We start from the raw sequence: 24,499 nt of genomic DNA, 5'->3' as shown, positions 1-24,499 counted from the left end.
TCCGTCCCATAGCAACATCATGGACATATCTCTCTCAGAACGCCCCACCTCCATCTGCAATCGTTCTGGTAGTGTATCCATAGAGGTTTTTTGGTAAAAATACAGAAGTGGTTTACCATCACCTCCTTCCGTGCAGTCAACCTGAATCTGCACACTTGACTCTCTCCCCCTGCTGCTGCTGCCCAGCACAGGTGAGTTTTGACTTGTAACAGATTGCCTTCCACTCGCTAGCCACTGTCCAAGCTAGGAATGGAATGGATAGGCCTCTGCTTGACTCTCCCTCCCACAGACGGGACTGGTAGAGTACTGGAAACTCTCCAGGTGTGACCCTGAAAGGGGTTCTAATTGATAGATCTCTTTAAACAATAACATCTGGACTTGGGCCTTAGCTGTGCCATCGAAATGCAAATCAATTAATCATCAATTGTATTTGTTGAGTGCTTACTGTGTTCGGTTCACTGTACCGAGAGCTTCGGATAATACAATATAACAGAGTTGGTAGACATGTTTCCTACCCAAATATGTGGCCTAGAGGATAGAGCATGGGTTCTAATCCTGACTCTGCCTCTTGTCTGCTGTGTGACCTACTTAACTTCTCTGTGGCTCAGTTACCTCATCTGTAAAATGGGGATCGAGACTGTGAGCCCCATGTGGGACAGGGACCGTGTCCAATCTAAAGTTGTATCTATCTCAGCACTTAGTACAGTGCCTGGCACAAGGTAAGCACTTAACAAATACAACCTCCTTCATCCCCTACAAAAAGGATCTCACAGTCTAGAGAGGGAGAACAATCTAGAAATGGGTGGAAACAAAGTAGTTCACCCCAGCATTTGTTGGCGATTAATTCCATAAATAATCAGTTATTGATTTTTGAGCACTGCCCCTCTAGACTGCAAGCTTGTGGTGGGCAGGGATCATATCTGTCAACTTTGTTGTATTGTTCTGCACACAGTAAGCACTCAATAAATACCACTGATCGACTACCAATTGTAGACGTTTGCTGATTTGGTATTTGGATGATTCATCTATCTGTGATTAATGCTTATGATGAAGTTTAATGGGGCTGATGTGGAGGAAAATTCTTGCCCTGCTTACTCCTCCTTCCAGAATGGCTGAGAATAAGATGAACTGCTTAATGGGGGCCACAGAAATTATGGCTTGCAGGATGGGGTGGGAAGAAGTGAATCAAGGAAAGCTATAAGAACTGAAAAGAGTATCAGATACTGGAAGTACTTGGTCCAATCTCTATAACATTTCCGTATTCCCTTGCCTTACTCTAGAAATCTGACCACTTCATTAGCTCTTTCCAGTGTGCAAAAAGCTCCCTGGAACTTGATTATCTACTTACTCTCAGAAAGCAACTTATGCCCGGGGAATATTTGACAAATGATTTTTAAGTTGAAGGCCAAAACTGGGATAAAGGCTATTTGCCCAGAATACATAACCAGACGAGGCTCAACCTGAAAAACTGGAAGAAAACTTCAGGATGGGAAAGCTAAATTCTGAAAAATTATCTAATGGGATGGAGATCTACCTAAGTCTATGGCTTGGAAGAAGAATATTTAATCGGTCCTTCTAAGAGTTGGTTGTTTTTGTCTGTCCATCAGTTCATATGCTCAGTCCCCAAAGTTATCCAGAGTGTAGCTGGGAATGTTAATATCTCTCTCTCTCTTTCCCTCTCAAACACACACATACACCCACACACATGCACACACACTCATACTCTTGATTGCCACATCCCAGGCTCTTCAGAGTGTCACTGTTGTGACTCATCTAGGTCACATAGATTGTTCTTTGTGTCCTTGAAAATGTACTCTGCCAGTCACCAAAATACAACTATAAAACACAGAGGATGATAAACGGTGGATATTTTGGAGGAGAAGCTTGGAGACCACCTCTTGTGGATGCCATGGGTGTTGTAATAGATGCTGAAAGACTATCAGTTGAGAGATCAGTTCAAGATGAGAAAGCTTAGGGAATAGAGAAAAAAAGACTTCGGTTCAATTCAGCATGAATCCTGAAACTCCAAAGTGCTCCACATTCATTGCATTTCTTTTCTGAAAAAGTTGGGTCTAACAAACCTCAAAATGACATCTGTTCATCTTATTGAATCAATCAATCAATCAATCGTATTTATTGAGCGCTTACTGTGTCAGAGCACTGTACTAAGTGCTTGGGAAGTACAAGTTGGCAACATATAGAGATGGTCCCTACCCAACAGTGAGCTCACAGTCTAGAATGGGAACAAATACTAATACTAATAGTAATTTTAAAGCCAATGAACCTAAGCAGCGTATGTAGCTAGTTAGTTTTCTATTCTGGAAATAGCAATCATAATAATTGTAGTACCTTTTAGGTACTTACTACAGAAAGGCTCTGGGCATTTCACACTCCTCAAAAATCTCCAATGGTTGCCTGTCAACCTACAAATCAAGCAAAAACTCCTCACTCTTGGCTTCAAGGCTGTCCATCACCTTGCCTTCTTCTACCTCACCTCCCTTCTCTCCTTCTCCAGCCCAGCCCGCATTCTCTGCTCCTCTGCCACTGACCTCTCCACTGTGCATCGTTCTTGCCTGTCCCGCCGTCAACCCCCAGCCCACATCCTTCCCCTGGCCTGGAATGTCCTCCCCTCCACACATCTGCCAAACTGGCTCTCTTCCTCCCTTCAAAGCCCTATTGAGAGCTCACCTCCTCCAGGAGGCCTTCCCAGACCGAGCCCCCCTTTTCCTCCCCTCCTCCCCATCCCCCCCCACCCTACCTCCTTCCCCTCCCCACAGCACTTGCATATATTTGTAAAGATTTATTGCTCTATTTATTTTACTTGTACATATTTACTAGTCTGTTTATTTTATTAATGATGTGCATATAGCTATAATTCTATTTGTTCTGATGATTTTGACACCTATCTACATGTTTTGTTTTGTTGTCTGTCTCCCCCTTCTAGACAGTGAGCCCGTTGTTACGTAGGGACCGTCTCTATATGTTGCCAACTTGTACTTCCAAAGTGCTTAGTACAGTGCTCTGCACACATTAAGTGCTCAATAAATATGATTGATTGAATGAATGAATGAAAACTATATGCCCAGCTCTGTGCTAAGTGTTGAGATAGATACACACTACTCAGATTCATTTATTCAATCAATTGTATTTATTGAGAGCTTACTATGTACAGAGCTCGGTACTAAGCGCTTCAAAGAGTACAATATGAGAATAAACAGACACATTCCTGCCCACTATGAGCTTACAGTCTAGAGGGGAAGACAGACATTAATATAAATAAGTAAATTACATATTTGTCCCTGTTCCACACAGAGCTCACATGCCAGGGTCCAGGAGAACACTTGTGATAGCAAAATCACTTCAGCAGGAAATTGAGTGGAGCAGGGTCAGCCTAGACTATGCATTTATCTATCTATACATATATAGGCATATATATCTGATTATTATGGTATTTGTTAAGTGATTACTATGTGCCAAGCACTGTTCTAAGTGCTGGGTTAGATACAAGGTAATCAGGTTGTCCCGTGTGGGACTCACACTCTTAATCCCCATTTTACAGATGAGGTAACTGAGGCACCGGTTAATTAGATGGCTTGCCCAAGGTTACACAGCAGACAAGTGGCGGAGCCGGAATTAGAACCTACATCCTCTTACTCCCAAGCCCATGCTCTTTCCACTAAACCATGCATATAAATGCACATAATGCATATATGGGAGAATGGAAATCACCTGAAGATAGTCTAATCATGATCCACACTCTGCATTTGTTAGTCTGCCCGATTACAGAAACCCGGGCCACTCCTCTGTCCATAACACATCACCATAATTTCCCCCCAAATTGTGAACTCGTCATCTGACAGCTCCAAATGAATCCCAGCACCCGGGATCTATTAGCCGTTACCCAGACAAAGATCTCCTCCGTACCATTTCTTGCCCGTCTCAATTTTCCACCCTTAACTCATCCATTAAATTGGATTAAGCTCTCCATAGTCTAGCTATTTTAGAGAGCTCAGAAAAGATTATTTTGAAAAGAACAAGACTTTGCCTGTCAGAGAGGCCGGCGCCAGCTCTCACAGCTCCCAGACTTCTCACCTCTCCAGAAGTCATATGATGTCGCCGTCGACCTGTGCAATCCGGCACTGTCCCCCCTCTCCATTCCAAGACTTAAAGAGCTGCAATTACCCCCTGGTCGATTTTTTTTTAGGGAGTGGACAGCTTGGGAGAGAAGGTGATGTGGGGAACTGTGAGCTGCTGCCCTTTGGCATTTTACGTTCAAGCCTTTTGAGATAATTTCCCCAGCAGGTATTAGATATTTCTGGCAAGATTTTTAATGGTGAAGTAACGAGCAGTGTTCCCTTCCAAAATAATTTGTTCAAAAAGTAGAAAAAGAAAGTCCCAGAAAGATGAATTAGATCCTTACTCCTAAGCACAAAGGAAACACATTATTCCTGCCCTGATCCCATTCTGAGTAAAGGAAACATTTCAGTGGGCAGGCATTACACCTTAATAGCAGTAGTTGACTATGGCAAATATTCAGTTTCAATTAACTGGGGAACTAAGGGGTTTTAAGATCATCTGGAGTCTAAAGGGGCCATCCATTCATAGATCACAGTCCAATTTATAGCTGGTCTGTCCCTGTTAGTAATGAATGAAGCACTGGCCTCTTTCTCGGTGGTATTTTGAGTGCCCAATCTCCCTCAACCTTTCATTCATTCAATCATATTTATTGAGCACTTACTGTGTGCAGAGCACTTTACTAAGCATTTGGAAAGTACTAATCGGCAACCTATAGAGATGGTCCCTACCCAACAATGGGCTCACAGTCTAGAAGGGGGAGACAGACAACCTTGGCTCCTGCCTACAAGTTCTGTGATTTTTTTAATGTTTTTTTTTATTAAGCACTTACTGTGTGCCAGGAACAGTACTAAGGGTTGAGGCAGGTACAAGTTAATCAGGTTGGGCACAGTCCCTGTCCTACATAGGACTCACAGTCTTAATCCTCATTTTATAGAAGCAGTGTGGCTCAGTGGAAAGAGCCTGGGCTTTGGAGTCAGAGGTGGGTTCGAATCCCAGCTCCGCCACTTGTCTGTTGTGTGACCTTGGGCAAGTCACTTAACTTCTCTGAGCCTGTTACCTCATCTGTAAAGTGGAGATGAAGACTGTGAGCCCCACGGGGACAACCTGATCACCTTGTATCCCCCCCAGTGCTTAGAACAGTGCTTTGCACATAGTAAGCGCTTAACAAATGCCATTATTATTATTATTATTATTATTATTATTACTATAGAAGGGTAACTGAGGCACAGAGAAGTAAATTGGCCTGCCCAAGGTCACACAGCAGACAAGCGGCAGAGCCGGAATTAGAATCCAGTTCCTTCTGAATTCCAGGCCTGTGCTCTATCCACTAGTCCATGCTGCTTCTCTATTAGGCCGTGCTGCTTGATGTCTGCATTAACAGGAATCTGGGAGAGAAATTCAACAGCTCTGGAGCAAGCGAGGTGGTCGGGGGGCTCAAGACTCTCCCCCGTGAAATGTTTCAGGTTCAGACAGACCTACACAAAACGATGCAAATGATGCCACCATCTCCCCCCCTGCATGGCTGGAATGATGCATGACCTCATGAGCATTAAAATGGGGATTAAAACTGGGAGCACCATGTGGGACAACCTGATTCCCCTGTACCTACCCCAGTGCTTAGAACAGTGCTTGGCACATAATAAGCACTCAATGGAGACCATCATTATTATTATTACTATTATTATTATTATTATTATTATTATCATTACTATTATGGGTAGGGACCGTGTCTGCTCTTTCTGTTCTACCCAAGCACTTAATACAGTGCTCTGCGCTCAGTAAATACGATTGAATGAATGAATGAGCATGCCGATGTCAGCATTTCTTGAGTGCTGCCAGTGATTGGATCTCAATGCGCCAAGTAGTGGCTTCATGCAGTTGGTTTTTTGGCTCAGTCAGGTGGTCTGTTATGGCATTTACTGCATGTTGAAGCACTGTACTAAGTACAAGGGCAGATACAAGTTAAGGAGATGAGGCAAAGTCCCCTTTCCACAAGCGGCTCACAATCTAGGAGACAGGGAGAGCGGGTGTTTTGTTTTCCCCATTTTGCAGATGAGTAAACTGAGGCCCAGAGAGTTTAAGTGAATCCCCTGAGGTTCCACAGAGGGCTATTGTTGGAGCTGGGGTTAGAACTCCAGGCACCAAACTCCCAGTCCCTTCGCTCTTTCCACTAGTCCACACTCAAGACCCATGTAAATGGAGGAAGGAATGAAATTTCAGGGGTTTTAAGATCAGTCAGTTGTATGGGTCCTTTCCACAACAAAGCTGGAAGCCCTACAGTCCTCTAGCCAGTAAGCTGATTATGAGAAGCATTCATTCATTCATTCAATTGCATTTATTGAGCGCTTACTGTGTGCAGAGCACTGTACTAAGCACTTGGGAAGTACAAGTTGGCAACATATAGAGACAGTCCCTACCCAACAGTGGGCTCACAGTCTAGAAGGGGGAGACAGAGAACAAAGCAAAGCATAGTAACAAAATAAAATAAATAGAATAAATATGTACAAATAAAATAAATAAATAAATAGAGTAATAAATACGTACAAGCATATATACATATATACAGGTGCTGTGGGGAAGGGAAGGAGGTAAAGTGGAGGGGATGGAGAGGGGGAAGAGGGGGAGAGGAAGGAGGGGGCCCAGTGTGGGAAGGCCTCCTGGAGGAGGTGAGCTCTCAGTAGGGCTTTGAAGGGAGGAAGAGAGCTATTTTGGCAGATGTGCGGAGGGAGGGCATTCCAGGCCCGGGGGATGACGTGGGCCGGGGGTCGACGGCAGGACAGGTGACAAGCAGTGTTTCTTAGTGAAAAGAGCCTGGGCTTGGGAGTCAAGGGTTGAGGGTCCCAATTCCGGCTCCCCAACTTGTCTGCTGTGTGACTTTGGGCAAGCCACTTAACTTCTCTGTGCCTCTGTTACCTCATCTGTAAAATGGGAATTAAGACTGGGAGCGCCATGTGGGACAACCTGATTCCCCTGTACCTACCCCAGTGCTTAGAACAGTGTTTGGCACATAATAAGCACTCAATGGATACCATAATACTAATAATTATGATTATCATTACTATTATGGGTAGGGAGCGTGTCTGCTCTTTCTGTTCTACTGTACTTTCCCAAGAACTTAGTACAGTCTCTGCAAATAGTAAGTACTAAATAAATACCATCAGAATGGTGGGTCTTTGGTACTTGCCTTAGTGTAGAGTCTTGAGTCTAGTCTCATCGGAGCTCCTCCAAGATTAACTTCACCCATTCTCTTAAGATCATCTCATTTTTAGTTATTTTCATATGACTCGGCATATATTTTTATGCTAATTGTATCTTTGTCCGGGGTCTGTGCATATTCTTTACAGTCTGCCCTAAGTATATGGAACAGTTCTTGGTCCCAGTGGGTGCTCATTAAATACTTACAGATAATGCTGATCATTAGGAGAAATTATAGTTATGAACCACGGTCATGGGGACATAGCCTTTGATTCTCTATTGCCTGGAAATAGTCCTTTTTTTTTTGAACAGAAAGGGTCACAGAGGAGTTGACTTTCAGATCCAAGCCTGGCTTGAAGCTTGTTTGGGAGGTGAAAGTTAATTTCTCAATAATGTTGACCCCGGAAACCTAGAGTCCGGGCGTCCGATGAGAGGTCTCTAGACTGTAAAACTCATTGTGGGCAGGGAAAATGTCTGTTTATTGTTATATTGCATCCTCCTAAGTGCTTAGTACAGTGCTCTGCCTACAGTAAACACTGAATAAATGTGATTAAAAGAAATAATGAACGTCTGTTGGTAGAAGTGCTGGGGTGAAGAGCTGAGTGGAGGTGGTTCTAAGTTCCCAAATGAGCAGAATGGCCAAATTTTGAGGGAGTTTTTGTTTCATTACCAGCAAAGCTTAAAGTCAGGGTGAGAGGCAGAACCCCCGAACCACAGTAGATATGAAGGTGGTGGCAAGAAAGTGCAGTTGCCCCCTTGCTAGTTCCCCCATGACTGGGGAGCGCCGCAATTAGACATGAAATAACTACAAACTGTTCCTGGCCTGGAGGATCCATTTTGGATGAGGTAGGTGTCCGTACTGCCAGGATTGCCACTCCCAGCTCCCCCTGGCCTGATGATGATAATAATAATAATAATAATAATTGGGGTATTTGTTAAGCACTTACTATGTGCTTAACGAATATCAAAATTATTATTAGTATTATTTTACAAATGAGGTAACTGAGGCACAGAGAAGTGAAGCAACTTGCCCAAGATCACACAACAGATGAGTGGCAGAGCTGGAATTAGAACCCAGGTCATTTTGATTTGTACTAAGCACTTGGGAGAACAATATAACAGAGTTGGTAGACACATTCCCTGCCTACATTGAGCTTGCAATCTAGAGGGAGATTCACCACTTTTCTTTATCAAGGAAAAAGTTAGAGAGATTCCCAATCATATAGGTTTTTGTAATAGTTGATCAGAGCAACTGGATTACAATAACTGTGATCTTCGTAATGCATTTACTGTGTGTTAAGCTCTGTACAGAGATGCAGCATGGCTCAGTGGAAAGAGCACAGGCTTGGGAGTTAGGGGTCATGGGTTCGAATTCCAGCTCTGCCACTTGTCAGCTGCGTGACCTTGGACAAGCCACTTCACTTCTCTGTGCCTCAGTTACCTCATCTGTAAAATGAGGATTAAGACTGTGAGTCCCACGTGGGACAACCTGATCACCTTGTATCCCCCCAGCACTTAGAACAGTGCTTCGCACAAGTAAGCGCTTAACAAATACAGTCATTATTATTATTATTGTTACTAAGCACTAGGATAGGTACAATATAATCAGGGTGGACACACTCCCTGCCACAAGCAGGGCTTGCATTCTAAGTAGGAGGGAGAACGGCTTAGTGGAGAGAGTTTGGGAGTCAGAGATCATGAGTTCTAATGAGTTCTAGTACTATGTGCTAGGTACTGTACTAAGCACCCTGATGGGTATAAGGAAATCAGGTTGGACACAGTCCCTGTCCTGTGTGGGGCTCATAATCTCGATCCTTATTTTACAGATGATATATCCGAGGTCCAGAGAAGTGAAGTGACCTGCCCAAGGTCATAGAGCAGACAAGTGGCAGAACTAGGATTAGAACCCATGACCTTCTGACCTCTAGGCCCATGCTGTAGCCACCAGACCGTGCTGCTTTCTACTCAATGCCTGTCCCAAGCCTGTGTGAGCCCACTGTTGGGTAGGGACTGTCTCTATATGTTGCCAACTTGTCCTTCCCAAGCGCTTAGTACAGTGCTCTGCACACAGTAAGGGCTCAATAAATACGATTGATTGATTGATTGATTGTTGCCTCGTTAGGTAAAGCATTGCTAGTGGCTAGAGGTAGTGAGGATCTCTTAGCACTCTAGACTCCCCTCCCCACAGCCCCCACTCCCTCCCTCTGCCCTTCCCCCATCCCCTCCTCACAGCACTGGTGTATATTTGTACACATTTATTACTCTATTTTATTAATGATGTGTATATAGCTAAATTCTATTTATTCTAATGTTATTGACACCTGTCTACTTGTTTTGTTCTGTTGTCTGTCTCCCCCTTCTAGACTGTGAGCCCGTTGTTGGGTAGGGACCATCCCTTTATGTTGCTGATTTGTACTTCCCAAGCGCTTAGTACAGTGCTCTGCACACAGTAAGCGCTCAATAAATACAATTGACTGAATAAATGAATGAAGGGACTCTGCAGAATGTCTGGATTTGGGTTCTGGCAGGGCCCATGGAAGCTCATTCATTCATTCAATCATATTTATTTAGCGCTTACTGTGTGCAGAACACTGTACTAGCTCACCCTGAGCCATTGGGATCAGATAACAGTAGTCAGTGGGTGATAGCAGATGGTGGCCAGCTGCTCTGGGGGATGAGGTAAGTTTTCTCCCTGCACCCCGTCCATCCATCTCCTCCTTCTCTCATTATTTGTATATTAATTTTTGGGGTATTTGTTAAGTGCTTACTATGTGCCAGACACTGTACTAAATTCATTTCCCCTCATTCTTTCCTTCTCCTCCCTGTTTCACCTCTTCTCTCTCTTCTCTTCACTCTGGCCTCGCCCCAATCCCCTCTCAGCCAAACGTCTGGACACCCGGGGCATAATCGTTCTTCAATTAGCACCTCTTTCTTCCTAATATTTTTTCCTATCTTAAATGTTTGCTTTCCATGTGTTGAACATTTATTTAGCTCTACTGGCCTCCTCCTCCATGATAGAGGTATCAGTCCTCTAGTCTTTTGTGTGTATCCCCAGAAAATTAGTCTTGACTATGAAATCCTTCTTAACCAAAAATTCTGTAAAGTGGGGAACTCATCACTCTCATTACCATCACCACTGACACAACTGGTGCACTCTGTTTGAAATTGTAAGCAAAGGAAAGAGCCCACTCTCTCCAAGAGAATATAATGATTTTCCATCAACATTTTTCATCATCATCATCATCATTTATCAAGTACTTACTGTGTGCAAAGCACTGCACTAAGTGCTTGGGGTAGTACAGAATAACAGGTAGACACTACTCCCTTACAGTCTAGAGGGGTAGACAGACACTAATCTAAATAAAATATAATACATAATTTTTAGATGAGTACATATTTCCTCAGCATATATTCTCTGCTTGGAATTGGTCTACGTGTTGAAAGCTTGCATGCCCATGCCCACATCAGATAAATGAATCTGATCAGCGGAGAAACTAATCTGATCGGCGGCATGTTGTCAGGATTTTAATCACTGTACAATCGGGAAGTATTTGTCAATAAAACAACAGCTACTAAAGTACCGTTATTGATAAAATTTTAGGACAGTAGAATTAGCTTTGTATGCCTTCCAAAAGATCCACAAAAATTACTGTTTTTGAAGGCGTTTTAAACATTTTCAAAAGATTTCTAATACTTGTGATGTAAGGAAATTTCCTACGGTATACTCATCAAGATAAGACATTTAAAGTTCATATATAATGTAACATTGCAGAAGTTCATTATAATTAATTTATAGTTCAAAAGAACAATATAATCCATCTTTTTAATGCTTTACTTTCAGGTTTAAAGAAATTAGAAAATTATAGTTATGAAGAAAAGGAACAAACCCTTTCACACAAGTCACATTTTTGTGATTAGGTGTGTTTTTCCTTTCTCAGCAAACTAATCATTCTTTTTCAGTGAGATTTCAGATACACTGATATTTTAAACTCAATGCTTAATTTTCTTACTCGATATTTCAAGGCTTGTAATCATTGTATTTAAGTTACAGGCGTGATTCTGAGCCTTGCTCTCGGTGTCCAGGTTTGGACCACATCTGCTCTGGAAAATGACAGAGAGGAGGACTATTTCTGCAGACTTCCATTTACCGGTGATTGTATCGTGATGATGTCAGCGTAGGAGTTACTTTTACTGGCCTGATAACTTGGAGGAAACTCAAATGATATGACTAGGAGAAGCTGTCTCAGCAGCCTCAGGCATTGGGATGGGGGCCTGGCCCTTCCCAAATGAAGGTGAAAAAATAAGAAAATTTAATTACACGGGGCAGAGATTCAACCAAATGAGATCACCAAGCCATTCAGCCACTGGACCTGTAGGGGAAAGGCTAAATTTCATTCCACTGCTAGATTGACGAGTCCCAGGGGTATACTTACTTCCTCTGGGCTCCCAGGATACCTGACTCCTATCTGAACTCTCCAGTGGTATTGGCCCATTTTTCCTCCCTATATAAATCCAGTTAAATGTCCATAGAAGTAGCAGCATGGCCTAGAGGGAAGAGCACAGGCCTGGGAATCAGAGGACCAGGGTTCAAATCCTGGGCTCTATCAGTTTCCCGTTATGTGACTCTGGGCAAGTCACAACTTTTCTGTGGATCGGTTTCCTCATCTGTAAAATAGGAATTCAATACCTGTTCTCCCACCCGCTTAGATGGTGAAGCACATCTGGGGCAGGAACTGTGTCTGACTAGATTGTTTTTTTTTTTCTTTTTTTTTAATGGTATTTTTTAAGCACTTACCATCTGCCAGGCACTGTGTTAAGCACTGGAATAGATGCAGGTTATTCAGGTTGGGCTCTCAATTCATTCATTCATTCAATCGTATTTATTGAGCGCTTACTGTGTGCAGGGCACTGTACTAAGCGCTTGGGAAGTACAAGTTGGCAACATATAGACACAGTCCCCACCCAACAGCAGGCTCAATCTTAATCCCCATTTTGCAGATGAGGTAACTGAGGCATAGAGAAGTTGATTGACTTGCCCATTGTCACACAACAGACAAGTGGCAGAGCTAGGATTAGAACTCAGGTCCTTCTGACTTTCAGGACCATTCTCTATCTACAAGGCCATGCTGCTTCTCGCCTTTTATCTACCCCAATGTGTAGAATAGTACTTGACATATTGTAAGCACTTAACATATATCATGATAGTAATAGTAGTAGTAGTAGTAATAATAATAATAATGATGATGATAATAGTAATAATAATAGAACAAGACTGGGGAAAATTGACTGCTGAAGTCCACAGACTTGTAGGAATTTCAAACAGATTGTTTTTCAGATTTTCATGTAGGTTGTTATAATTATTGTAACATTATTGGAAACAATTCTTCATCAATGCACGGAAAACTTCTTACTAAATTTCCACCATTTTCCTTTGCTTTGGATCTTCTGCTACAGAAAAATAATAATAATGATGGTATTTGTTAAGTACTTACTATGTGCCAAGGATTGTACTCAGCAAGTATTTGAAGACCCAAGACATCAAACAGGCGCATTGCTCTCCTTGTTTCTCTCTCTCTGTTTCTCCATAAGCAAACCCCATGAACATTTTATTTCTGGCTTCTAAAAGTATTCACACATCACACAGATCATAACCATCATCATCATCAATTGTATTTATTAAGTTTCTGCAGTTTCTGCAGAGGGCTGTCTATCCCAAGTTCTTTGCCAGAATTCGATAAAGTTAATAGACACGATCCCTACCCTACAGGAGCTTACTATCTAGCTTTGCCACTGGCTTGCTTTGATTCTGTGGGCAGTCCATTTAATCTCCCTGAACCTCAATTTGCACATCCCTATACTGAGGATCAGATACTTATTCTCACTACCCATTAGGTGGTGAACACTGTGTCCACTCTGCTTTTCTTCTGTCTACTCAGTTGTTAGCACAATATTTTGGCATGTAGTAAATGTTTGGTAAATACCATTGGAATTATTCTACTCTCCCCATCTCTCACACACATTTTGATGATGTAAAGGTTTGTCAGTCCCAGACTGTGGACCCGCTGTTGGGTAGGGACTGTCTCTATGTGTTGCCGACTTGTACTTCCCAAGCGCTTAGTACAGTGCTCTGCACACAGTAAGTGCTCAATAAATACGATTGAATGAATGAATGAATGAATGACAAAGCAGCATTTTTCAGCCCTAGACTCAGGCCGTTAGGACTGGAAGAGGGAAAAGACTGTACTAAATGTCTGGGAGAGTACAACACAACAAACCTGGTAGACATATTCCCTACTCATAAGGAGCTTACAATTTAGATGGGGAGATTAACATTAATATTACCGCCCACCTCTCTCCCACATCCTGCCACTGGCCTGGCTTGCCCTCCCTCCTCATATCCAACAGCAATTACTCTCCCACTCTCTTCAAACCCTTACAGAAGGCACATCTCCTCCAAGAGGACTTCCCAGACTAAACCTTCTCCCACTCCCTCCTGCATCACCCTGACTTGCTCGCTTCATTCATCCCCCATCCCAGCCTCAAAGCACTTATGGACATATCTGTTATTTATTTGTTTATAGTACTGTCTCCTTACTCTAGACTGTAAGCTTGTTATGGACAGGGACGGTGTCTGTTTTTGTATAGTGTACTCTTCCAAGTGCTTAGAACAGTGCTTTGTACACAGTAAGCATTCAAACAATACAATTTAATTAATGAATATAGATAAACTATGGATATGCTCTTCTAGACTGTGAGCCCACTGTTGGGTAGGGACCGTCTCTATATGTTGCCAACTTGTACTTCCCAAGTGCTTAGTACAGTGCTCTGCACACAGTAAGCGCTTAATAAATATGACTGAATGAATATGTACCTAAGTGCTGAGTTTTTTTCTCAGTCACTTAAGGTGTCTAGTACACCATGCATTATTTCTCAAAGTATTAGGGATTATCTTATAGACATATTTGAGCAGCAATGCAGAAGGCAGAGTGAAGACTGTATATGCAATTTCAAAGTAGGTCATTCAAGAGAGGCAATAGTAAACCAAAGATGAAATATGTCTCATGTAGCCTGTTGTGATATGTCATAAGGGAAGAACACGAGAATGGGGGTAAACCTGACCTGATCGGAATGAATCAACAACCTATTTATCTGTCAGGTCAAATAAAAAATGATGAACCAATCAATACAATAACATTAATAATAGTAATTATGGTACTTGTTAAGCACTTACTATGTCCCAAGCACTGTTCAAAGCACTGGGGTCTTGTCTTATGCCTTCAGGTCGTTTCTGACACATAGCGTCACCATGGACACATCTCTCCCAGAACACCCCACCTCCATCTGCAATCGTTCTGGTAGTGGATCCATAGAGTTTTCTTGGTAAAAATACAGAAGAGGTTTACCATTGCCTCCTTCCGTGCAGGAAACTCGAGTCATCACCCTCAACATTCTCCCATGCCACTGCTGACTAGCACGGGTGAGTTTTGACTTGTAGCAGATTGCCTTCCACTCGCTAGCCACTGGCCAAGCTAGGAATGGAATGGATAGGCCTCTGCTTGACTCTCCCTCCCATAGTCAATCAATCAATTAATCATATTTATTGAGCACTTACTGTGTGCAGAGCACTGTACTAAGCACTTGGGAAGCTCAAGTTGGCAACATATAGAGACGGTCCCTACTCAACAGTGGGCTCACAGTCTAAAAGGGGGAGACGGAGAACAAAACCAAACATACCAACAAAATAAAATAAATAAAATAGATATGTACAAGTAAAATAAATAAATAGAGTAATAAATATGTACAAACATAAATACATATTTACAGGTGCTGTGGGGAAGGGAAGGAGGTAGTCAAGACTGGTAGAGGACTGGAAACTCTCGAGGTGCGACCCTGAGAGGGGAAGCACTGGGGTAGATACAAGTTAGTCAGGTTGGAAACAGCCCCTGTGCCACATGGGGCTCACACTCTTAATCCTCATTTTACAGATGAGGTAACTGAGGCTCAAAGAAGTGAAGTGACTTGTCCAAGGTCACATAGCAGACGAGTGGGTAATCAGGATTAGAACCCAGGTCCTTCTAGCTCCCAGGCCCATGCTCTATCCACTAAGCCACACTGGTATTCAGGTTGAGTAAACTTGCTATGGACAGGGGGTGTGACGGCTAATTCTCCCGTATTGTACACTTCCAAGTGCCTAGTACAGTGCTCTGCACATAGTAAGTCCTCAATATATGCCGTTGATTGATTGATTGACAAGAGAAGTTAGAAAAAAGACTTGGAGAGTGATAACAAAGACTACGAATACCTCTCCAGGGCTACTAGGAAGCATGAGAAACAGCATGACCTAGTAGCAAGAGGGAGTCAGAGGATTTGGGTTCTAATCCTGGCTCTGCCACTTGTCTGTTGTGTAACCTTGGGCAAGTCACTTCACTTCTCTGTGCCTCAGTTACCTCACCTGTAAAATTGGAATTAAGACTGGAAACCCCATGCGGGACAGGGTCTGTGTCCAACCTAATTACCTTGTATCTAACCTAGTGCTTAGAACAGTGCTTGGCACATAGTAAGCACTTAACAAATACCATTATTATTATTATTATTGTTATTATTGTAATTTCTAAAGAGTAAGAACACCCAAAGTGTCCAGTTCTCCCATAAGCACCTCCCTCTTTAGACTCATTATGGACCGGGAATGTATCTGCTAATTATTTTGTATTGTACTCTCCCAAGTGCTTAGTTCAGTGCTCTGCACATAGTAAGCACTCAATAAATACCATTGATTGATTGATAATGAGGCTTGAGTTCTTGCAAAACCCCATTCTAAGGAAATCTGGACTGTAGCACTCACCATATCTGAAGCTGCACAAATGAACGCAAACTATTTCTTTCAACTCCCTGCTATACGATATCCCAACAGGCTCCTCGTAACTGGAGGATATTTCTAATTCCCTAACAGCATTCTAGCCAAAACCTTTAGGGAAATCATTTACTCTCCCCCTCTAATCTGTAAATTCCTTGACAGCAGGGATCAACTTTGCCTATTATATTGTATTGTACTCTCCCAGGCACTTAGTACAGTGCTCTGCACACCATGAGCATTTAATAAATACCACTGATTGATAACTGAGTATATGCAACAAATTAAGGCACTCTTTAAGTTTAAGGTAAGGTAAGGAGAAAGGCTCTAAGATCTGGTGAAGGGCAGAGAAGGAAGGAAAAGAAAAAAAAAGCAGATTTAAACAGGCTATTTTAGACCCAAGCAAAGAGGCTTACGTGACAAAAAAAACAACATTTAACAACAGGTTACTGCACCAGCAGGACATTAATACCTGCCACCCATTGATTTTGCTGATAAGGGTTGGAGGGTTTCACTGATGAAGTAGTTGATAGTAGTAGTAGTAGTTCTCTGATAAGAATTGCAGTTCTTGATAAGAATTCTGATCTGTATTGAAAAGGCAAGTAATCCTCTAAGAGTCCCTGATCCTTGTCTGATGCTTTATCCATTCACTTCAACTTCCTGGAGCAGCCTGTGAGATTTCACATACTGGTTCCACATAACATTTCTGATTTGTCCATTTCCTCTGATTTCCTGGTACTGTGATGCTAATCCTACTTTATGGACTGAGATCCTCATATTTGGCCAATTTCCCAAGACTGCTAGTTTTGGAGGTGACTTTTCCGAAGCCTAAAAAGGCTCTAATTCAGCATGCTTCACAAAGAGGAGACCAGATAGGGGGAGGCAGCATGGGGGATTGTGGTCCTACTTGCTCTGCTACAGGGCCACCCATCCCCTCCCCGCAGAGACAACCTATTTATCCCTAATTTTCCTGGAGATGGAAGCTTGGGTCCCATTTCCTCTTCCCTGCCTCCTTCCCATGCCTTCCTCCAAGCAGGGAGGAAAAAAAGAGGGTTTTGTAGTTTTTGCAAGGATTCCTAGCAAGGAGGAAAAATGCTGCCAAGAAGGACCTCCTAGATCTATCCTGTGTGGGAATATGTTTCAGGCCCCCGATCCCAACTTTCTCAGACACCACCCATTAACCCCCAATTTTCTTAGAGCGTTTGCGAGCCTGAGCTAATGTAATAGACCTCTTTCCAGACTCTTGTGACTAACGAAAGGCTCTAATTCATTCATTCAATCATATTTATTGAGCACTTACTGTGTGTAAAGCACCATACTAAGCACTTGGGAAGTACAAGTCGACAACATATAGAGTTGGTCCCTACCCAACAATGGGCTCACAGTCTTCTTTAGCCAGGGTCTGAATGATATTTTCTGCCTTCCCTAACACTTGCTTGTAGTTTATCATCAGCCTTCACCAGGTATTAAAACTCCACCAGGCTCACAAGGGGAGGAAAATACCTGTATCCCCTTCTAACACAAGCCCCAGCGATTGCATCCAGATCGGTTCTTCACCTTTGCCTCACACAGTTTCTGATCCAGACTGTGAGCCCGTCGTTGGGTCAGGACCGTCTCTGTATGTTGCCCAGTTGGACTTCCCAAGCGCTTAGGACAGTGCTGTGCACACAGTAAGCGATCAATAAATATGAATGAATGAATGAATGAATGAATGAATGACAGCTGACAATTTGATCAGCTGTTCCCCCCTTCCTGACTGTGAGCCCGTTGTTGGGTCGGGACTGTCTCTGTCTGTTGCCATCTTGGGCTTTCCGAGGGCTTAGAACAGTGCTCTGCACACAGTAAGCCCTCAATAAATACGATTGAATGAATGACAGCTGACAATTCGGTAGTCCATCTCCCCCTTTCAGACTGTGAGCCCATTTTTGGGTCAGGACCGTCTCTGTCTGTTGCCAACTTGGACTCCCCAAGTGCTTAGAACAGTGCTCTGCACACAGTAAGTGCTCAATAAATACAAATGAATGAATGAATGAATGGTAGCTGACAGTTTGGTCGGCTGTTCCCCCCTTCCAGACTGTGAGCCCATTGTTGGGTCGGGACCATCTCTGTATGTTGCCATCTTGTACTTCCCAAGTGCTTAGTCCAGTGCTCTGCACACAGTAAGTGCTCAATAAATACGATTGAATGAATGACAGCTGACAATTCTGGGTAGGGACCGCCTCTATATGCTACCAACTTGTACTCCCCAAGCGCTTAATACAGTGTTCTGCACAAAGTAAGCACTCAATAAATACAATTGAATGAATGAATGAATGAATGAATAACTCTTTTCTCAAAGTTTCTGTTTTTGCTACAGAACAAACATGGAACTGGTAGTCCAAAGACATGGGAAATGGACTTCCTAAAATCCTTTCCTCTCCATCCAAACTGCTACCACACTCATCTAGGCACTCATCATATCCCACTCTGACTAGTGCCTTAGCCTCTTAACTGATCTCTTGCCTCCTGTTTCTTTCCACTTGAGTCCTAGCTTCACTTTGCCGCCCAGGTCATTTTTCTTAAAAAAAAGTTAAGTCCAAGTCTCCCCGTTGCTCAAGAACGTCCAGTCGTTGCCCATCCACCTGTGCACCAAACAGAAACTCCTTACCACCGGCTTTAAACCACTCAATCATCTCTCGCTCTCTTACCTAACATCTCTGATTTCCTGTTCCCACCTAATCCATGCACTCCATTCCTCCCATGCCAAGCTACTCACTGTACCTCCATGTCATCTATCTCACTGCTGAGATATTGCCCACATCTTCCTCTTGTCTGGCACTCCCCCCCACCCCTTTTCTATATGACAGACTACCATTCTCCCCACCTGTGAAGCCTTACTCAAATCATATCTCCACCAAGGGGCCTTCCCCAATTAATCCTTTATTTCTCTTTCTGCCCCTCCCTTCCGTGTCTCTGATGAACTTGGATCAATACCTTTAAGCACTTGATATTCATCCCACTTTTAGCCCCACTTCAATTATGTATGAATCTGTCATTTATTTTAATGTCTGTTTGCCCCCTAGACTGTGAACTTCTTGTGGGAAGGGAGTGTATCGACAAGGTCGCTTGTGTTGTAGTCTCCCAAGGGCTCAGTACAGTGCTGTGCGCACAGTAAGCGTGCTTATAAATACCACTGATTGATTGATCATTTGATGCTCATTTCCATAGGCCTAGAATTGTATTAAATTAGTGAATAAATGGTTGAACTAAGAACCAGCTGAGTTCATCCCATTAGGTGTGCCACAGGAAGCCCACTTTCAGTCAGTTCGTGTGAAGGCAAATCAAACACGCCATCTGCACATCTCTGGCGAATACTTTACAAGCATCAGATAAGCAGCGTGGCTCAGTGGAAACAGCACTGGCTTTGGAGTCAGAGGATTCAAATCCCGGCTCCACCACTTGTCAGCTGTGTGGCCTTGGGAAAGTCACTTAACTTCTCTGTGCCTCAGTTACCTCATTTATAAAATGGGGATTAAGACTGTGAGCCCCCTGTGGGACAACCTGACCACCTTGTAACCTTCCCAGCACTTAGAACAGTGCTTTGCACATAGTAAGGACTCAATAAATGCTATTATTATTATTATTATTATTATTATCAGATGAGAAAACCGAAGGGAGAAAATCAACCCCCACGCCACTATGAATCTTCAACAGAATTGGGAATGGAATTTAGGATTTTTTGTCTTAAAATCCTTGTTTTAATTACCACTGATGTTCGTTATTTCGATGACAAAGGGGTTTTTATGGGACAATTGCATATCCTCAATTACAAGGGCTCATTATTGTAATGGACTTTACCAAGCTTTTACTGGATTTAATGCACTGTACTAAGAACTTGGAGAATTATAATTTGTAGAATAATTTGTACTTCCCAAGTGCTTAGTACAGTGCTCTACACACAGTAAGCGCTCAATAAATAAGATTGATGATGATGATGATGAAGTATGAGACCCAATCCCTGTTGTCAAAGATCTTGATCCCCATACCACTAGTCACCACTCCACTTCTTCGCTGGCTCCCCAGGCTCACTCCAAGATCAAGCACAATTCTTGCCCACCCCACCTCCCTTGACTTTTCAATATCCTACTCTCCCTTCTTCTGCTAAAAGGGAGAGGAGTGAGAAAGAGACTAAGACACCGAATGTACCACTTGTGATCTCAGATCTCCTCTCTTCTTCCCTTACCCCTTCTTCTTAATTTGCATTCATTAACTATAATCATTATTATTGTATTTGTTAAATACTAACTATGTGTCAAGTGCTGGTCTAAGAACTGGAGTAGATACAAGTTAACTAGACTGGACACAGTCACCAAGGTTCACGGTCTAAGTCAGGGGGAGAATGGGTGTTAAATGGCCATTTTATAGTTGAGGAAACTGAGGCACAGGGAAGTTGAGTGACCTGACTAAGGTCACATAGCTGTCAGCTGATAGAGCTGGGATCAGAATCCAGATCCTCTGATTCCCAGAACCATGCTCTTTCCACTAGACCATACTGCTTCTCGTGGATTATAGAAGCAGCATGGCTCAGTGGAAAGAGCCCGGGCTTTGGAGTCAGGGGTCATGGGTTCAAATTCCGGCTCTGCCAATTGTCAGCTGTGTGGCTTTGGGCAAGTCACTTAACTTCTCTGGGCCTCAGTTCCCTCATCTGTAAAATGGGGATTAAGACTGTGAGCCCCCCGTGGGACAACCTGATCTCCTTGTAATCTCCCCAGCGCTTAGAACAGTGCTTTGCACATAGTAAGTGCTTAATAAATGCCAATATTATTATTATTATTACTCCCCCAGACACGTAGTACAGTGTTCTACACAGAAAACATGTCCAAAACATGGTGGTGGTATTTGTTAGGCACATACTGTGTTCCAGGCACTATACTAAATGCTGGGATCGATACAAGCAGATCAGGTTGGACACAGTCCCTGTCCCATATGGGGCTCACAGTCTTAGCCCCATTTGGCAGAGAGGTAACTGAGGCACAGAGAAGTGAGGTGATTTTCCCTAGGTGACATAGCAGACCGGTGGCAGAGTTGGGACTAGAACCCAGGTCCTTCTGATGACCGAACCCCTATTCTACCCACTAGGCCATGACTAATTGACAGACTGATCCCTTTGGCTCCAACTCAGCCAACCCGCAGCTTTCCCAAGAATGACACACCTGGGCATTAGCCACATGCCCCCTATCCTAGTAATGGATGCAGCCCCTGCTCCCAAACAAAACAGTGACATTTTGGAATATAAATTTGGTTATTTTTCAGGATAAAAGAAGAAACCCCCAAATGCATACATATTGTCAGGACACAGTACTGAGGCAGAGTGACCTAAAGGTAATGGGTTCTAATCTCCACTCTACCACTTGTCTGCTGTGTGACTTTGGGCAGGTCACTTCACTTTTCTGTGCTTCACTTACCTCATCTGCAAAATGGGGATTGAGACTGTGAGCCCCACATGGACAGGGACTGTGTCCAACCCGATTTGCCTGGATCCACCCCAACCTGGCACATAGTAAGCACTCAGAGAAACAGAGTGGCTCAGTGGAAAGAGCCCGGGCTTTGGAGTCAGAGGTCATGGGTTCAAATCCCACCTCTGCCAATCGTCAGCTGTGTGACTTTGGGCAAGTCACTTCAATTCCCTGTGCCTCAGTTACCTCATCTGTAAAATGGGGATTAAGACTGTGAGCCCGCTGTGGGACAACCTGATCACCTTGTAATCTCCCCATCGCCTAGAACAGTGCTTTGCACATAGTAAGTGCTTAATAAATGCCATTATTATTATTATTATCAATGAATACCACAATTATTATTAATAATAATAGTAGCAATAATTGTCCTCACCTGAACTCGGTGAGCTCTTTATGCCATCACTGGATCATTTGTTATCCCATTTCTCTAGATTCTAGGAAGAGAGTTCATTCAACTAAAATGTCCACACTTATTCCTCCAGAGCCATTTGCTCATGCGGCACTCCAAAATATCAGATCCATTAAAAACAGCAACAGCCGTTCTCCACTTAAGAAGCGCCTTCCTTCCAATGGATTCCCATTGCTTTACAATCAGAATTCTCTTCAAAATGTCCTTGATTGAAGATTGGTGGCTGTAGGAGTGTGCTCATTTTGACAAAATCAGAAAGAGCCTTAGAGGGAAGTAGGAGACTCACCCAAGGCTATAGACTACATCAATGATTAAGCTGGATGCTGTCCCCAGTCCTCTTGAAGTTATGTCTCTATCCACTCAACTCTGCTGGGTGTATTCTTATTTGTAAAAGCAAAGAAAGAAAAAAGCCAGCCTTGGCTGAATCCATATAGAAACACTGATGCGCCCCTATGGCATTTTGAAAGGACGGGGTTTTACTGAATTTAGAGGGTGGTCCTGGCTGACTTGGGGTCAACGTAAAGGGAAAAGTCAAAGAGAATGTAATTTTTCTATTAAGAAGCTTCTTGCATTAACTCTGAAATTCAGAAAGCCACAGAGAACTGAGGAGGAAAGTTGAAGTGACACTGACACAGAAATGAAATGAATTGAAATTGCCACTGACAATAAAGCAGGAAGTGATGATAGACACAGTAAAGGCTTGTCCCTGAAAATTTTACAGCCTCTCTGGTGCTGGAGGGAACAGTAATTTTAAGACAGTTATGGGCCTAAAAAAAGCAATAATGTGGAAATCAGACTCTGCTGTACTGGATGGTTATTATTTGGTTTGAAATTGTGCAAGATGCACTTATGACTTCGGGTAAAAAAAAAAGGCTGACCTGGCTTCGGTGAAAATTTAAAATGGGTTTAGAGGTCCTTGTTCTCAGACAGATGTAACATCTAATATTAGTAGGTTGCCAGTAAAGAAAGTGGAGCATGGGGAAATAAGTATCCACAGACTGAACTCGTATATTATGTCAAAGATCATATACATTAAGTATTTTCCTCACCTTTAGCTCTTTCCTTTAACGTGATGTCAATGTCCCTTTGTTCCTGCATTCGAATATTTTCTACATGTCTCCTTTCAACATAGCATCTGGCTACCTAGTGTTTTATGAGTAAATATCCCCTCGGTTTAGGTGATAGGTAGGAAGGAGTCCAAATGGTAACCTCCCTCTGGAGTATAAACTCACTGAGGGCATGGACTATGTTTATCAACTCTGTTTTATTGTAATCTCCCAAGCGCTTAGTTCAGTGCTCCGCACACATTAAGTGCTCAATAGATACCATTGATGGTGAAGGACAGAGAAAGGAGAAAATAGACTCTATTAGCCATTTGACAGGTGGACAAATGCAGAGATAAGAAAGGTTAAGAGACTTGTCCCATATCGCCTACTGGTTATGTCTTCAACAGATCAGAGGTACTCTGGGGATGAGGATTTTTTAATAGGGAATTTTAGTTTGGGATGCGAATCTGCAGGGATAAAATTCAACACTAACACCAATGAAATAATAATAATAATGATGGCATTTGTTAAGTGCTTACTATGTGCCAAGCACTGCTGTAAGCGGTGGGCACTGTTCTGTGTTGGAGGGATTGCATCGTGTAGACAACTGGTCACATGCTGTAAATCCAGACTTCAAGACTTCCTGGAGACTTCGACATCAGATCATTCAGTCATTCCTGCAGTTGTATTTGTTGAGTGCTTACTGTGTGCAGAGCACAGTACTAAGCGCTTGGAAAGTACAATTCAGAAAAAAATAGAGACAATATCAACCCAACAATAGGTTCACAGTCCAGATCTGGTGCCTGATTGACAGAGATGCTTTCAAGATTTTACATCTCCCAGCCTCCTCTGTCTGGAAGAGTCCCCTCCATTTATAATTGAAACAAGCAAATTCTAAATAGCCAGGAGGAGTCCAACAAGAGCTGGCTCCCTCCACACAATCCGATGTAAATCTCCCCCATGACAGGATTCCTTCATCTAATCAGATGGCGATGATCTCTCTTCACTCCCATCTGACTGCATGGTCTCTTTCTGACTGGAAATAATTCCGACAGACCAGAGATGCTCTCCAGCTGAAGACAATAATAATAATGATGGCATTTATTAAGCGCTTACTATGTGAAAAGCACTGTTCTGGGAGCTGGGGAGGTTACAAGGTGATCAGGTTGTCCCCCAGGGGGCTCACAGTCTTAATCACCATTTTACAGATGAGGTAACTGAGTCATAGAGAAGTGAAGTGACTTGCCCAACGTCACACAGCTGACAAGTGGCAGACCCGGGATTTGAACCCATGACCTCTGACTTCAAAGCCCAGGCTCTTTCCACTGAGCCATGCTGCTTCTTCTCTTCAAAGCCTTAATCAAGGCACCTCTCCTTCACATCTTTCACATCTCCTGTCATGAAGGCAGACATGAAGATGTCCCTA

At 43.0% G+C, this 24,499-nt stretch overlaps 1 non-coding gene across 1 annotated transcript; it reads right to left on the bottom strand.

The window, feature by feature from the left end:
• Positions 1-201: 201 nt before the first annotated feature.
• On the bottom strand, positions 202-339 carry LOC119927808. Its single transcript, XR_005450777.1, has one exon. It is a non-coding gene; the product is annotated as a small nucleolar RNA SNORA7 (small nucleolar RNA).
• Positions 340-24,499: the final 24,160 nt, after the last annotated feature.

The sequence above is a fragment of the Tachyglossus aculeatus genome, chromosome 4 (assembly GCF_015852505.1).
Source record: "Tachyglossus aculeatus isolate mTacAcu1 chromosome 4, mTacAcu1.pri, whole genome shotgun sequence".
Classification (NCBI taxonomy): Eukaryota; Metazoa; Chordata; class Mammalia; order Monotremata; family Tachyglossidae; genus Tachyglossus; species Tachyglossus aculeatus.
Note: the sequence above shows the minus strand (reverse complement) of the source record. Positions and strands in the feature narration are given on the sequence as shown.